A 15,177-nucleotide genomic window follows, 5' to 3' on the forward strand; every position below is an offset into this window, starting at 1 on the left:
ATATATATATATATATATATGAATTCTATGCCTCCATCAGAAAGAATGACACCACCCCATTTCTTAGGAAATGGAAAGACTTGGAAAAAATATATTAAGTGAAGTAAGCCAGGCCCAAAGGAACATAGGTCCCATGGCTTCCCTTCTTTGCAATGACTAGTATAAGTCTAAGACAAGCAGAAAAGGTCAAAAGCTATGTACATATGACCAGATAAGATGATGTTAAGCAAATTGAACCCCAAGATAGGGACACAACTGTTTTTCTTTCTTGTTATTGTTTTTAGCATCTCTAAAATGTACTATGTGATTTTTTTTGCTTCTTTTGTATGTGCTTCCCCATGGTGTAACCCCTGTTTTCACTGTATTTGATGTTGGTGTCCTGCATCTTATATATACATTTTTCTAATTTGGGGAGGGGAAGGGATATAACAAAATGCTTAAATAAGGATACAGGCTTACCCATTGTATCAATGAGATGTACAAGATACTATGTTGAAAAAGAACTTTACAACTTGTGGGGGGGAGGGAGGAGTTGGGGAGGGAAGGGATGGTAGGGGATAAACAAAGGAGGAGGTAACAATGCTCTATAGGAAATGTACTCATTACTTTACTCTTGTAACTGTAACCCCTCTGTACACTATTTTTACATAAAAACATTAAAAAATATTTAAATACTAGTACTTTATGGTTAAACATTTTTAATAAATACCTTTTTAAATTTAATTTTATTGTCAAGTTGATGTACAGAGGGGTTACAATTACATAGGTAAGGTAGTGAGTACATTTCTTGTCAAACTTGTTATCTCATCCTTCATTTTTCTCCTACTTTTCCTCCCCCACCCCCCAAGTTGTACAGATCATTTCCAACATATATTGCCTTGTGAGTATCGCTATGCATTAATTCACCCTTTGTCCTTTGTCTCACCATTTTGTTATTTCCCTTCCCTTTCCTAATTCAGATAAATGTATATACAATACCCAGGGTATCAAAATTAAATACAGTGACAACAGGGCATAAACCATAGGGGAAAAAACACAAAAGAAAAAAATCCCACACAGTACATTAAATCATTCAAGAAAATGCATATATATATATATATAAATGTATATATGTATAGGTATATAAATATGTACGTATATATATATATATATATATATACATATGAATTCTATGCTTACATCAGAAAGAATGACATCGCTCCATTTGTAAGGAAATGGAAAGACTTTGAAAAAAATCATATTAAGTGAAGTGAGCAGAATCAAAGAAACACAGTTCCCATGGTTTCCCTTCTTGTTAATAATTAGAGTAGGTCTAGAATAGTCCTAGCAGATGAACAGAAGAGCTCAATAGCTATGTACATATGACCATGTAAGATGATGCTAAGCAAAATGAACTCTAAGTCATGGAAATAAGAAGTCTTTCTTCATTGTTATTGTTAATAAATACCTTTGATATACGTTGTTTCTATTTCTATATATCTATCTACCTATCTAGCTAGCTAGCTAGTTACATAAAAGCTATCTAGCTATCTATCTAGATAATAGCTAACTAGCTATTTATCTGTCTACCCATCTATCTATTGCTGGTGCTGGATTTGATCTCCAAGTCTTAAACCCTTGCTCAGCTTTTTTGCTTACAGCTGGTAGTCTACCACATGAGGCACATGTCTATCTTTGTTTATTATTTGAAGATAATAGTCTTTCAGATTTGTCTTCCTGGGATATGAACCTCAGACCTCAGCCTTCTGGGTAGCTAAGATTTTAAGTGTGAACCACATGCAGTTTTCCCCTGTGCAATTTATATTTATGCAAGAACTGTGTCAAGGATAGTCTCATAAATTGGCAAAATGAAAAGGTTATTTTGCCTTAAATTGTAATTATAAATTGACCCAAAACTCTCCAAATATATTGAACTCTCAACTCCAGCCAGTAAGGTGATCTGTCCAAGCCAGGCACTCAGTACATATTTATAAGTTGAAATATTCTGGTTGTGATGAAAAGCATTGCAGAGAGGAGGGACTGTGATAGTCTAAGAAGAACAAGTAAGTGTCTGTGAAATAAGGTAGCCCAGGTCCAAACTGAAGACCAGAAAAAGGAATGGAGAAGACAAGCAATTTATGGGAAACCTTCTGAAGAAAAACCATAACCTCAAGAGTGTAAACAGATATAATAGGATATAAAATAAATGTAAAAGAAGATACTCTAACATCGACTTTTAAGGAAATTGAAGATGCTAATACTTCTCTTTTTCTGTCTCCATGCATGGTACCAACACCCAATCAATTACAAAGAACACAGAAAACCCTGGAAATAGCTACCCTGCATTCTGACCATTCCTCAACCCAAACACTAGACAGATCTGAATATGGGATTTTCAACAAAACAACTAGCCTAGGAACATTTCAGATTTTAAAAGATCAAGGAGTAAGTTGGAAGAGAAAGATCAGAGGTAGAATGCTTGCCAGGTATGCACAAGGTCCAGGGTTTAAGTCCCAGTTTCCCATAACTATTTAACCAACTAATTAAATAATATGATTAAGGTATGTCATTTGATCAGATCCTCCATCAGAAGACTTGAGAATGAGATGTCCACAATAGATATAGTACTGCATCAATGTTAATTTCCTGATTTTAATGACTACTGTAGTTAAGTATTATTATTTGGAGAGTCTGTGTAAAGGTATAGAGAAATTCTATATCTACTTACATAATTTGATAGTGCCTGAAATTATTTTAAAACAAAATGATAAAAGTGTGTTCAAATAGTGCACTTAATAAAAGGACAACAAAGGAAAACAATATTGGCATCATTGTAACAAAGTATCTTCCACTAAGATACTAAGGAGCAAATGACATGAATGAGTCTTAGAAGGAATATAAACAACTAAGTAGCATGTGGGAAAATGTTCAAATTCACTAGAATTATTTTAAAAAGTGTGAAATTGAGGCTGAAGACAAAACAGGCTTGCATGGTTTGTTTCGGGTGATGCTGGGCTTGGTTACCAGACAACCCCTGGCCCCCAAAAAAGAAAAGTGCCCTATGAATTCAACATGGTAATTTGATTTATTTTATTGATAAAACTCACATGCAATCAAACTTAATGAAATAATATGCATCTTTATAGACAAAAATTACAATCAATTCTAAGACTTTTCTATAGGTTATCCTGCCCAAATCACACACACACACACACACACACACACACACACACCATGGTCATAGTATGGTTTAAAAATATTGAGCATGGTTGAGCACATCTGTTGTTTCAGCATTGGGCAGGAGCAGCAGTAGAAACTATAGGATGAGAAATTCAAGGTCAGCCTAAGACCCAGTCTCAAACAACACTAACAACAACTAAGGCCTGGGAATGTGGTTTTTAACTGTAGTGTGCTTTTAATGTTAGAGTGCTTGCCTAGAAGGTGTAAGTTCCTGAGTTTTATCTCTACCCCACAATAAAGAGGAAAAATATCTGGAAGAAAATATAAACTAACAAAGGAAGATCATTTAAAATAAATCTATATGGCAGGTTGAGAAGCTAAAGCTACTTAGAAAGTATTTACATGCTTGTGCATTGAATCATAAAAATGAGCAAGTTGTGGAAAAGCATATTTGTGTTTCCCTACCTATAGCATGAGTACATGTATAGCAAATTTACACTGGCATTTGAGAGAAACATATCAGGAACAACATAGATTAAATTTTTCTTAGCTGTTCTCTAACTAGTAGGGTTATGAGGGCCTTTCATTTTCACCTTATTCATTTCTGTATACTTTGTTATAAACATATGTCACTGTATAATTTTTTAAATTATACTTTTTAAAACTCAGTTTTAAGTGGTTTGTTCCAGATTTTAATCTCAGCCTTGCCAATTTCTACTTGTGAGAATTTGATGGCTAAGCAGGGTAGCCTTCGCATTACCCACCGTAATATTCAATTTCTGGGAAGAGTAATGTATGGGCTACAGACATTCAAGAACCCAGAGTTGGAGAAGTGTACTGCAAACCATTCAAAACTGGTGATGCCAAATTCAGAAGCCCAATCTTCGCCTTTATTCCGTTCTGATTTTTGATGACAAAACCAGCCTGTCTCACTCGCTTTGATGCGCTCTTTCTGCACCAGGCAGTGTATGACAACCCTAGTTGACAAACACATTTGTGTGCATCAGGTTGATCAAAAATGCATGATGCTAACCTAGTGCCCACCAGAGTAGGTTTAAATACTTTTGATCCCCACCTTCCCTCTCTCTTGTATTATTTAACTGTTTGATTTTCTGCTTCCTGAATCCTCCTTGACATTATCTCTAGGACTCCCTACCAGCCTTGAGGTTTTCTGATTCTTTCCATTAAGAAACAAAATCTACTAAGAATACTATAGGTAATCGCTATATATGTTCATGACAAGAATGCCAATGCAACAACACTAGAGTTGGCATTATGATATATTATTAAAAATGTACATGCAAATCAGGAAGGAAAATGCTTAACAGCATAAAAATGGAAGCAAGAATATAAACATAACATTTGACTTAGTTCTTGTTTAGATTTTTCTCTAAGGAGATGGCTTTTTGTCTATCTGCAGGAAAATTTCCTAAGATTGTTGAGAGGAAGGTTCTCAGGTTCTACCAAATCCTCCAGACAATAATCTAAGGGGATGGGTTGGAAGATATTTTATTTTTTAAGATAAATTTGAAAATCTTTCTAATTCTTTTTTTTGGGGGGAGGTCGGGTTGTGGGGCCTGAACTCTGGGCCTGGGTGCTCTCTCAGCTCTTCAGCTCAAGGCTAGCGCTCTACCACTTGAGCCACAGCGCCACTTGCGGCTTTTTTTCTTTTTGCTTATGTGGTACTGAGGAATGGAACCCAGGGCCTCATGCATGCAAGGCAAGTGCTCTACCACTGAGCCACCTTCCCAGCCCTCTAATTCTTTTAATAATCAAATTCTCCACTTGTCAAAAGTACATAACAGCCAGTTATATTTCTTTCAAGATCCACATTTTAACTTTCTGGATTTTTTCCAATTGGAAAAATAAAGTTCCATACTCTCTAGTTTTTCCAAGTAGTTTTGATTGTTTTATGTATATACTAAAGTGCTATACTGATTCACTAAGCAGTTTTTCTGCTTTATTAAACAGAAAGATTAATATATGAAATAATTATCCCAGGTCTTTGAAGATCATCATTCCATGCAACATGTCTACTTGTTCCTACTGTCAAAGAGAATTTATCCTATGGGTATCCTTTGACTCCAGTTCTTGGGAATAAAACTAGAGTCAATCCAGCAGAAGACTGAAGAAAGACCCAGAGGCAAATGAAAAGTCTATTTCATTTACACATTTCTAGTTCAAGGAAATGACTCAAATGACAAGATAATGGCAAGATATATTTAGTTCAGAAATTGGGGTAAATGAAATCACAGGGTCCTAAGACGAGTAAAATTTAGCTACAATCCCACTATTGGTTGCAGTTTCCTTTCTGGTTTTAGCTGAAGGTACACAGTTGATAAGTGCCCCAGCCATTTTAAGTTTTGAAATGTGGAGCTCTCAATAGAACACTCGGGCTTCTTTATAAATATAGACAAATACTAAATCAGAAAGCACTGTCCACACAAGGCCACAAAAGGTTAAACAAGAATCATCCAGGCCTTCTTGTGTTTCCAAACTGACTCATCCAGTCATATGACCAAAATGACTAATTTTTATTAGCATCAGTTAGCTGTCCAAGGGGATTTCATTTTAATGTGCCCATTGATATATACAATGCATTTTGATCACTGTCACCATCTTCATCAGAGTCCCTCTTTTTCCCTTTCCTTCCCTAAACCAATCTCATTGAGCTGCTCTGTTCTATTTTCATGCATGTGTATAGATTATTCTGATGATATTTGCCCTTGTTCACCCTTTTCACAGATCCACACCATCCCAGTAGTACCCCAAACTAGCAAAATGAGTAATTTGTGATGAGTTATTTGACAGCTCTTATATAAACTTTTGTTAACTATTTAGTTCAGTCAGTGACATGCTACTAAACATTAGGAATCAGTAAAGTTTGAAAAATCAGAGCATCACCGTCACCATGTCGCAAGTTGTAGAACCTGGAATCAATTTTCAGCTCATAAAAATAGAAGGTTTCTTTTTAGAGGAATAGAAATTTACAAAATATTCTTAAATATAAGAGATTTGATTTTTTTTCAATACTTCATCATGAACCTTATGTAAAACCATCCAAATCTTTTACCTACCTAGAAAACTCTACTGGAGTAGAGCTTCGTTTTCAGGATAGCCTAGCAAAAATAAATAAATAAATACGTAGCAACAACAACAAAAAAGTAAAGAAAGAACCCATAATAGTTACAGAGCTCTGAAAGCCATTTCTGAAAAAAAATTTCTAGGGATACATATAACATGGTCATATTATCGAAATGAGTGATGGCAGATTCCATCCTGCCACGTTCCCACCTATAGTTACGATTTCACCTCTTCTTTTTTATTTAATTTTTTATTGTGAAAATACTGTACAGAGGGGTTACAATTACATGAGCAAGATAATGAGCACATTTCTTATCAAGCATTGTTGCCTCCTCCTTTGTTTCCCCTTACCATCCTTTCCCATCCTCTCCCCCATGCCAAAGTTGTAAAGTTCGTTTTTCAACATAACGACTTGTACATCTCATTGATGCAATGGGTCCACCTGTACTCCTATTTAAACAATTTGTTTTTTCCCTTCCCCTCCACAAATTATACCAACATCAAATACAGTGAAAACAGGGGTTATACCATGAGGAGGGACAAGGACTCAAATGGTTTTTCTTCCTTGCTATTGTTTCTAACATATTTATAATATGATTTCTTTGTTGCTTTGTATGTCCCTCCACCACAGTACTATTTGGCCTCTCCTAACTGGACAACTTCACCAAAGCCAAAGAACAGCTAAGATTCACCTGGCTGTTACTCTACTAAATATTCCAAATATGCTGAATAAAAATGGTTAGAAATGTCACCATCTCTTCATGATAATGAAGGAAACACATGGACTCTGGAATTCTGGAGAGTGGTGGAATGTATAGAAGGTTCCTGGAATACTGACACTTGCTCTAGAATCAGATAGAGTACACTTTCGAGATACAACCTCCTTGTCTTCAGCAGAGCCATTTGAATATAAGGACAGATGCATGGCAACTATGCCAAGCAGGAAAAAAAGAACCCATTTTTAAAGCATATGAGAAAATATAAATTAGAATGAAAAGCATTATTTTTAAAAACAACAAAACATTAAAGAAAAAATGGGAAAAAAAGAAGCAATCCTCTGAGAAGCAATTTTACACCCAAGATAGCAAAGCCTCCTATACCTATGATTGGAACCCTGAAGTTTCTTGAGGACAAACCCACTCATGTATCCCTTAGCATCAGTAAAAGAAACCGGGACAAGCCGGGCACTGATGGCTCATGCCTGTAATCCTAGCTCCTCAGGACACTGAGATCTGAGGATCATGGTTCAAAGTCAGCGTGGGCAGAAAGTTCGTGAGACAAGTCTCCAATTAACCAACAAAAAAAAAAAAAGGAAGGGGAGCTGTGGCTCAAGCAGTAGAGCACTAGCCTTTTGCTGAAGAACTCAGGGACAGAGCCTAGGCCCAGAGTTCAAGCCCCATGACTGACAAAAAATAAAGAAAGAAAGGAAGAAAGGAAGAAGGAAAGAAGGAAGGAAGGAAGGAAGGAAGGAAGGAAGGAAGGAAGGAAGGAAGGAAGGACAGAGAAAGAAAGAAAGAAAGAAAGAAAGAAAGAAAGAAAGAAAGAAAGAAAGAAAGAAAGAAAGAAAGAAAGAAAGAAAAGAAAGAAAGAAAGAAAGAGAAAGAAAGAAAGGAAAGGAAGAAAGAAGGGAAGAAAGAAACAAGGACATATGCAAGATAGGAAAACAGGTACTGGATTGAACAATTTGCCTGGCCATTTATACCTTGATTTTTAAATCTCAAAAATGAGCCAGGTGACAATGGCTCATGCCTGTAATCCTAGTTACTCAGGAGATCTGAGATCTGAGGATCACGGTTCAAAGCCAGCCTGGGCAAGAACATTCGTGAGACTTTTATCTCCAATTAACCACCAGCAAACTAGAAGTAGTGCTGTAGCTCACCTTGAGCTGAAGAGCTGAGGGACAGTGCCTAGACCCAGAGTTCAAACCCCATGACTAACAAAAACAAAAACAAAAATGGCATTTGTTAAGTATAGTTTTATGAATAAATATTAGCAAGAACAACAACAAATGCATACTTTACTTTGTAACAGACATAGTTTATACCTACTTATTAATGTACTCTTCCCTAAACATTATAATAAAGCAACACCCCAGCCAAGCACTGTTGTCTCACACCTATAATCCTAGCTACTCAGGAGGCTGAAATGTGAAGATCATGGTTGGAAGTCAGTCCAGCAGATAAGTCCCTAAGAGACTCTTATCTCCAATTAATTACTCAAAAAAATATCGAAGTAGAGCTGTGGCTCAAAGTGGTGGAGTGCTAACCTTGAGGAGAAATGAAAGGTGAACTGTACAGCATCTAAGCCTAGAGTTCAAGGCCCACAAATGACAAAAAAAAAAAGGAAGAGAGGAAGGGAGCTGGGAAGCTGGGAAGGTAGGAAGGAAGGAAGGAAGGAGGGAGGGAGGGAGGGAAGGAGGGAAGGAAGGAACAAAGAAAGAAAGAAAGAAACAGAAAGAAAGAAAGAAAGAGCAAGCAGAAAGACCCCAATTGAAAGATTAAAAAAAAACCCAAGGGTCAAAGAGGTTAATGATTTTCCCAAGAACTCACAGATAGTAAACAGTCAAAATAATTCATGTTCCTAGCCACTTCATTTTCCTTGAGACAGCATGTAATAAAGTTAAGTAGTCTCTGACATAGCACATGTCTAATAACTAACTTTATTAATAAACATTTACCAACCATATGCAAGATTCTGGAGTTCCTCATGTTTCAGCAGCAAAGGAGGTTGTGATCTACCATTGATGCTTGAGTGGGTGTGTAACAGATAGTTGCACTTGTACCCTTTTTCATATAAAACAACAAATTCTGATGCCTGGCTTTCTGCAGTGTTCCCTTCCCAACCTCAATGTCCCTGGGATCTTTCATCATGTTGCTATCATCTAATACCAGGTTATCAGCTCCCCTCCTTCCTTTTACTCATCCACTCCCACACGATTGCCAAAGTGCACCTATAGAAACACTCTTTCGTAACTGCCTTTCAAGGAACGTATAATTGACTACTTTATAAAATTAAGACTTTACCACTTGGCTTTCAAAAGTCTTAACTAAAGATATGGAGCATCTAGGCTTTTAACTCTCATGAAAGTGTTCCACTCTCTACTTATCAAATAAATAATGGCTATGAATGACTGCTTCATCATCAAGAGAACAGCACCATTTCAGTTACTGCAGAATGCCGTTACACAGTTTTCCATCTATTACTTCTTGAACATAATAGAAAAAATGTTGGCAAGTCTCACTTTATTTTTATTCAGCATAAAACAAGTGTGATTAGAGAAGCATGCAAGTGATGACTATTAGAAAGAAATTTTTTATGATTATTGAACAGTGCAATGTTGATTGGTAGGTACATTTCATGTAATTTAGATCCTGAATCACAGGGGAAACCTCTAATGATTGGAGATGGAAAGTTGGAAGTACAACCAAAAGAAGGAGTAATACTTAATATTTCAGACCAAACAATGTATCCACTTCCAAAAGAATATCTTGAAAAATAATTAGAGCAAATCAGAAGGTAGGGGTTACTGGTGCTTCTATTAAGGTTCTGCTTTTACTAAACATAAGTTACTAAGTAACCAAATTGATGTCCCTAAGCCAACCACAGTAATATACCAGAATAACATGGTTTAAATAAAACATTAGAAAAAGAATTAAACAACATGTGTTTGGAAGACTTAGAAATTTGCCAAATGTTAAATTGACCTCTCTACTTGGCTTTAGGAGATGCAGGATGGTACTAGAAGTTCATCTGATTTGCTTAGAAATGCAAACAATTTCAGATAAAAGCCACATCCAGATGTGGCAACATCCAGATAATTCCTGAGTTGAACATTCTGATGTCAGCTCAGAATTTCTGAATGTACACACATACAACAAGTTCAGAGAACTGGAACAATCAAGTTAAAAAGAATCAATACAGTGGTATTCTCTCACTCTTTCTCTCTCTCTTTCTCTCTCTGTGATGTGTGTGTGTGCGTGTGCGTGCGTGTGTGTGTGTGTGTGTGTGTGTGTGTGTGTGATTTTAGAGGGATGGATTTTGTTTCTTTTGTTGAGAATTGGTCTGCCAAGTTGAATATGCCAACTGGGGCTTCAATTTCATGAAGTGCTCCATATAAAATTATAACTAAAAAGGAATAATTCCAGGAGAGTCTATGTAATTAAATTGGGAAGGTAAAGAGTTTAGTTTGTTACTCATTTGACAAATATTTATTGAACATCTGTAACCCCTCAGTCCTAAGGGGTAGAAAATGGACTCTGTGCTTTCAGGAAGAGCCATGAGTCATTCCTCATAGCTTCAATTGATGTCCCCTATAAATCTCTAACAGGGCCAAGAAAAAGTTGTAGTACTAGACAGAATCAGAAACCAATAGATGAACAAAATGTGTCCCTGATACTTCTTTAGCAGTGTCTATGCTATTTCTTCTCATATGCTGAGTAAAAGTTGTTAAGGTTTACTTTCCTATAAAATGAAATCTCATTCCCTGGACTGTAGCTATAAGTAGACCTGGAACAGAGGCCATTAATTAAGTGAAGTTAAATTCTATATCCTGAAGTTAAAAGAGGTAAGTACGATTAATAATTATTTAACTGTTTTTATCCAGTCCTTTTTAGGAACCAACTTCAAACCCTCCCTTCTTTCCGTGAGTAAATCTCTAAAATCTCAGCAGGACATGATTCCTTCATTATTCCTTCCAAGTCCCTCTACCTGGCAAGAAGAATCTCATGAAACAATGTAAAAGTAGGCAGAGAAGTGGCCTTGAGCACTGAGATAAAAGTAAAAACTTAGAATCTGATTTATCGATTAAATGATGCTTACTTTATAAAAGGGGTACAAAATAAAAAAGCAAAACAATAATTTTTTCTGTAAGCACTGATGTATAACTTACAGTCAGCATGCCTTCTGAAGCTGATTCCCAGGTAGGGGAAAAAAGAATTCTGCCTGTATAATGAAACAGAAATGCACAACCACTCATGTGCCAAGTCCAACCCAATAACAATCTATGCCTTTGAATAAAGGTGCTCTAAGTGATCTGAGGGTAAAGAAAAACATTATCTTGCATAAAAAAGAAACAAACATACAAAATGCCCAGTCTATAGCGCATTTTTCAAAGGTCAATTTAGCGTCTATTATGAAGACATAAAATAACCAACTGACACAAAGTCTGGGGAAAAAAAAACAATAAAACATCTCTGTGTAAAAACCATCACGGAAAAATCTAGTTCCCCTCCCCCAAATTGAAACAAGAAGTCAAATATTCAGTTTTCACTCATCTGTGTTCCTGACCTTGACAGAGCCTTGAATCATGAAACTATAAATCAGCATCCTACTAACATCTACTATATTTATAGATAGATCTTAAAATCCACAACTTCATCTTCTCTTCAAAGATGAGGATGCCAGGAAAGGCACTATGTTCCCCAATCTTACTTTGAAAGAAGTCTGCTTTACTTGATTCCAAGTACTGATTTCTGCAAAGTAAGACAACCCCTTTCTTACTCTGCCATCAACCCTAGAGATTCCCCCCACCCCCAATTCTTTAGCTCAGGTTCTCTTTCAGAATGATTAGGTTCCTTGGTTAACTTCCTTTAAAATTTCAGTACTGACAGCTCTTCAAGCTCTTGTCTGTCAACGGGGAAGAAGGTTGTTTTAGAGAGGACTGAAAACTCAAGTTTCCATTACATTCCACTTTTGTTTGTTTCACTGAAAGCTTTCAGCAAAATGCTTAAGTTATTCAAGTAAGAGAACATTGTCTCAAGAGTTGTTTCTAAGAGAAAACAGAAAACCACATCACCAGCCCCTCCAGGAATAAAGGTTTCTGTTTTTCCAATCCTCACTTCTCCTTTTCTTCCCTTTGTGTTCAGCTTACGTAAAGAAACAGAAAACAATGTGATGTGCGCTATCTGTCTCTGTCTCTGACAGTGTGTCTGTCTGTATGTCTGTCTCTCTCTCTGATTACTGACACCATTTCCAAAGCTGAACAGCAAAGCATGCATGCGCACCCACAAGCCAGGTCACTGCCAGCAGGCCCATCAGCTTCCTGCCATCCTTCTCCATCATCAAGGTGAAACCAACCCCCAGGCCAGGCAGAGGGATGCGCCCAGGCTGCTAGGGCGCACCGAGGTTGCCGGACCGCCGGGCCTGCAGGAAGCAAAGCGCACCTCCACCGGGAGCCAGCGTGCCACCGGGCTGGCGTCAGCGGAAGAGGCCACCGGGCACGGGCCCCCGGTGTGCACACAGACAGTGGCTCGCTCGCAGGCGCTGGGGCGCGATCACGCGCAGCACACGCGCGCTTGCGACCCCCTCACTTACCCGCCAGCAGCCTTGGCTGTGCAGAGCCCGCGAGGGGCGGTGATCGCGGCGGCCCCGGCGCCGGCCGCGTGGTTCGGTCATCCGTCTGACCCCGACAGCCCCGACCGCGGTGGCGTTTGCTGGAAGGCACGACAGACAGCGGGGGAGATAATGGAACCCAGGTTGGGGGCGCCCTACTCGGTCGTCCGGGCGCGGTGCTTCCCGCCGGATCGCCGGTGCGGACTCTCGGCGTGCGGCTTCCTTCCTCCTCCTCCTCTTTTTTTCTTCCTCCTCCGGGTGGTCTCACTTTCCCCCCAGGGTCTTGGCACGCAGGCCCAGCGACTCTGAACCTGTATGCTGCTGCTGCCGCCGCCGCCGCGGCAGAAAAAGAATGTGTCACCGAGATGGTCCGGGCCTCCCGGGCCTGGAGGGCGCCGGCCCCGGGTGCCGCCTCCGCCGCTGCCTCCGCCCCCTCCTCCGCCGCCGCGGCCGCCCGCGCGCAGCAGGAAAGGCTCGCAGGTGGCAGCCGGTCCCTGCAGACCACCCGGGGCCACAGTGGAAGGGTGGCCTGCGGTTTCCCCATCTGTGAACCAGCGCTCCTCCCGCCCGGCCCCACCACCCACCCGCACTGCGCCTGTCCCCCCCACCGGGAATTTATTCAAAAGGGGACTCCTGGCATGGCGGGTGACCTGAAGATCACCCAGCACTCAGCTGAATCCCACAGGGAAATGGACTTAGGATAGGGCTGGGGGGATGATGGCATCTACATTTCCTATTGGATTGATCTGTGACTGGGGACGCCCACCGTGAAACGGTTTAACCTCCTCCTCCTCCACTTGTGCGTGCTGAAGAAATACAAACTGGCGGTGGTGGCTCCCAGGCATCATTGTAGTATTCGCATCACAAGCTGTGTTTTACATATGGCCCTGGCACCAGGCCAGGCACCCCATACGTGCATTCTTACTTATCTGCTATTGCCCTGGACATAAAAGCCACTCTTAATTTTTTTATAAGCAAGGCACAGAGAACTAGAGGGTATTTATCGCCAGTTATGAACCTAGAAAATTATAGAAGCTAGAATTTAATGGGAGGAGGGGCTGAGAGAAAGGAGAAACACTGCTCAGACATCAAAAGCTGTTACTACTGGCTGAATGGATTCTATTAAACGTTTTCGGAATTCTACTGCTACTGGATGAAATCTAGGCCCTTTTCTTGACCTTGAGTTTGAGGCTAGCTCCAGAGTCCAGTGCTAGGTTATTGGCTTTTCTTCTAAACTTAAAGTCTTGCAGCCAGATGAGTATTTCTTAGACATGATCACTGCCACTTTGAGTGTGTGTGTATACCAGACATTGGCGCTTGAACCCAAAGCCTGGGCACTGTCCCTGGGCTTTTGTGTTCAAAGCTAGAACTACACCACTTGAGCCACAACTCCACTTTCTGCTTTTTTAGTGGTTCACTGGAATCTCACAGAGTTTCCTTCCCTTCCTGGCTTGGAAGAGCAATCCTCAATTCTCAGCCCCTGAAGCTGCTGGAATTACAGGAGGGAGCCCCTGGCCGGCACTGACACTTTAGGTTTTAAGCTGCTGTTGGAGGCAGCCTGCAACCTAGATTTTAAAAAGCAACGTGGTTTTGATTTGGGTTCCAAACTAGGAAATTTCCCTTTCTCCCCAATTCAGATATTACAAATTATTTATTTTGTTTATGTATTTGTTTGGAGTGCTAGGGAGTCAATAAAAGCTTCCTGTGGGCTATTCATTAGCTTTACCACCATGATAATTTTCTCAACCCTTTCATTCAGCTTTTTGGTATTCTGTGAAAAATTGTAAGATGGAAGGTGGGTTATAGCAGTTACCTACTTTACATTGCATAAATGCTCTTCCATTTTTCCTGAAATCCCCGCCCCTTCCATCCATTCCCTCCTACTGCGCTGAGAAACCTGAGGTATTTGTAGTTCTGGAATGGATAATCTCATTATCTACTAGGTAATATACAATCAGTGATAGTTAAGAAGACTAATCACATTCTTAAAAAGTACAATGAAACAAAAACCTTCCATACACATAATCATAAGAGTCATTGATCCTGGATGATATTACTACTTGACATCCCAATACTCAATAGCTCAGTACAGGACTTTAGTCCTAGCTAATCAGGAGACCGAGTCAGAAAAAAATATTAAATCTAAGAGTTTGATGTCAGCTGAGGTAACAGAGAGAAGTCCTGTCTCAAAACAAATCAACAAACTTCCAAAGAAGTTAGAGTCAAATAGTCCAAGACTCACTGTCACTATCCCCGTCAGCTAGATCACCATCATCTGACCTAATTTTAGTCAACTACAGGCTCCTAACTGATCTTGAAATCAATTATTTAAGAAGAGACACTTTATACATATTTCTATTATCTGTGAAGTAACTTTTGCGTCCAGTGACAGTAATGCCAGAGGTATCTAAGGTTTCCACCACTGGAGGCACCAGTGGTGTAGAAGGTGTGAATTGTTCTGATTCCAGCTGACAAGTTTCCTTGCTTGTATGAGGAGGCTGGTTTTCTTTCTTTTTTTTTTAATTTATTTTATTTGTGAACATACTGTACAGAGGGGTTACAATTACATGGGCAGGATAATGCGTACATTTCTTACCAAGCATT

At 39.3% G+C, this 15,177-nt stretch overlaps 1 protein-coding gene across 2 annotated transcripts in view; it reads right to left on the reverse strand.

Annotated features, from left to right (window-relative positions):
• Stambpl1 (STAM binding protein-like 1) overlaps positions 1–12,854 on the reverse strand; it is a 44,552-nt gene extending 31,698 nt beyond the window's left edge. For both annotated transcript variants that reach the window (XM_013017233.1, XM_013017232.1), the window contains exon 1: positions 12,556–12,854. The gene's annotated coding sequence lies outside the window, so the exon portion shown is untranslated. The remainder of the gene's footprint in view (positions 1–12,555) is intronic.
• Between the last annotated feature and the right edge of the window lie 2,323 nt (positions 12,855–15,177).

The sequence above is a fragment of the Dipodomys ordii genome, unplaced genomic scaffold (assembly GCF_000151885.1).
Source record: "Dipodomys ordii isolate 6190 unplaced genomic scaffold, Dord_2.0 Scaffold34, whole genome shotgun sequence".
Lineage (NCBI taxonomy): Eukaryota > Metazoa > Chordata > Mammalia > Rodentia > Heteromyidae > Dipodomys > Dipodomys ordii.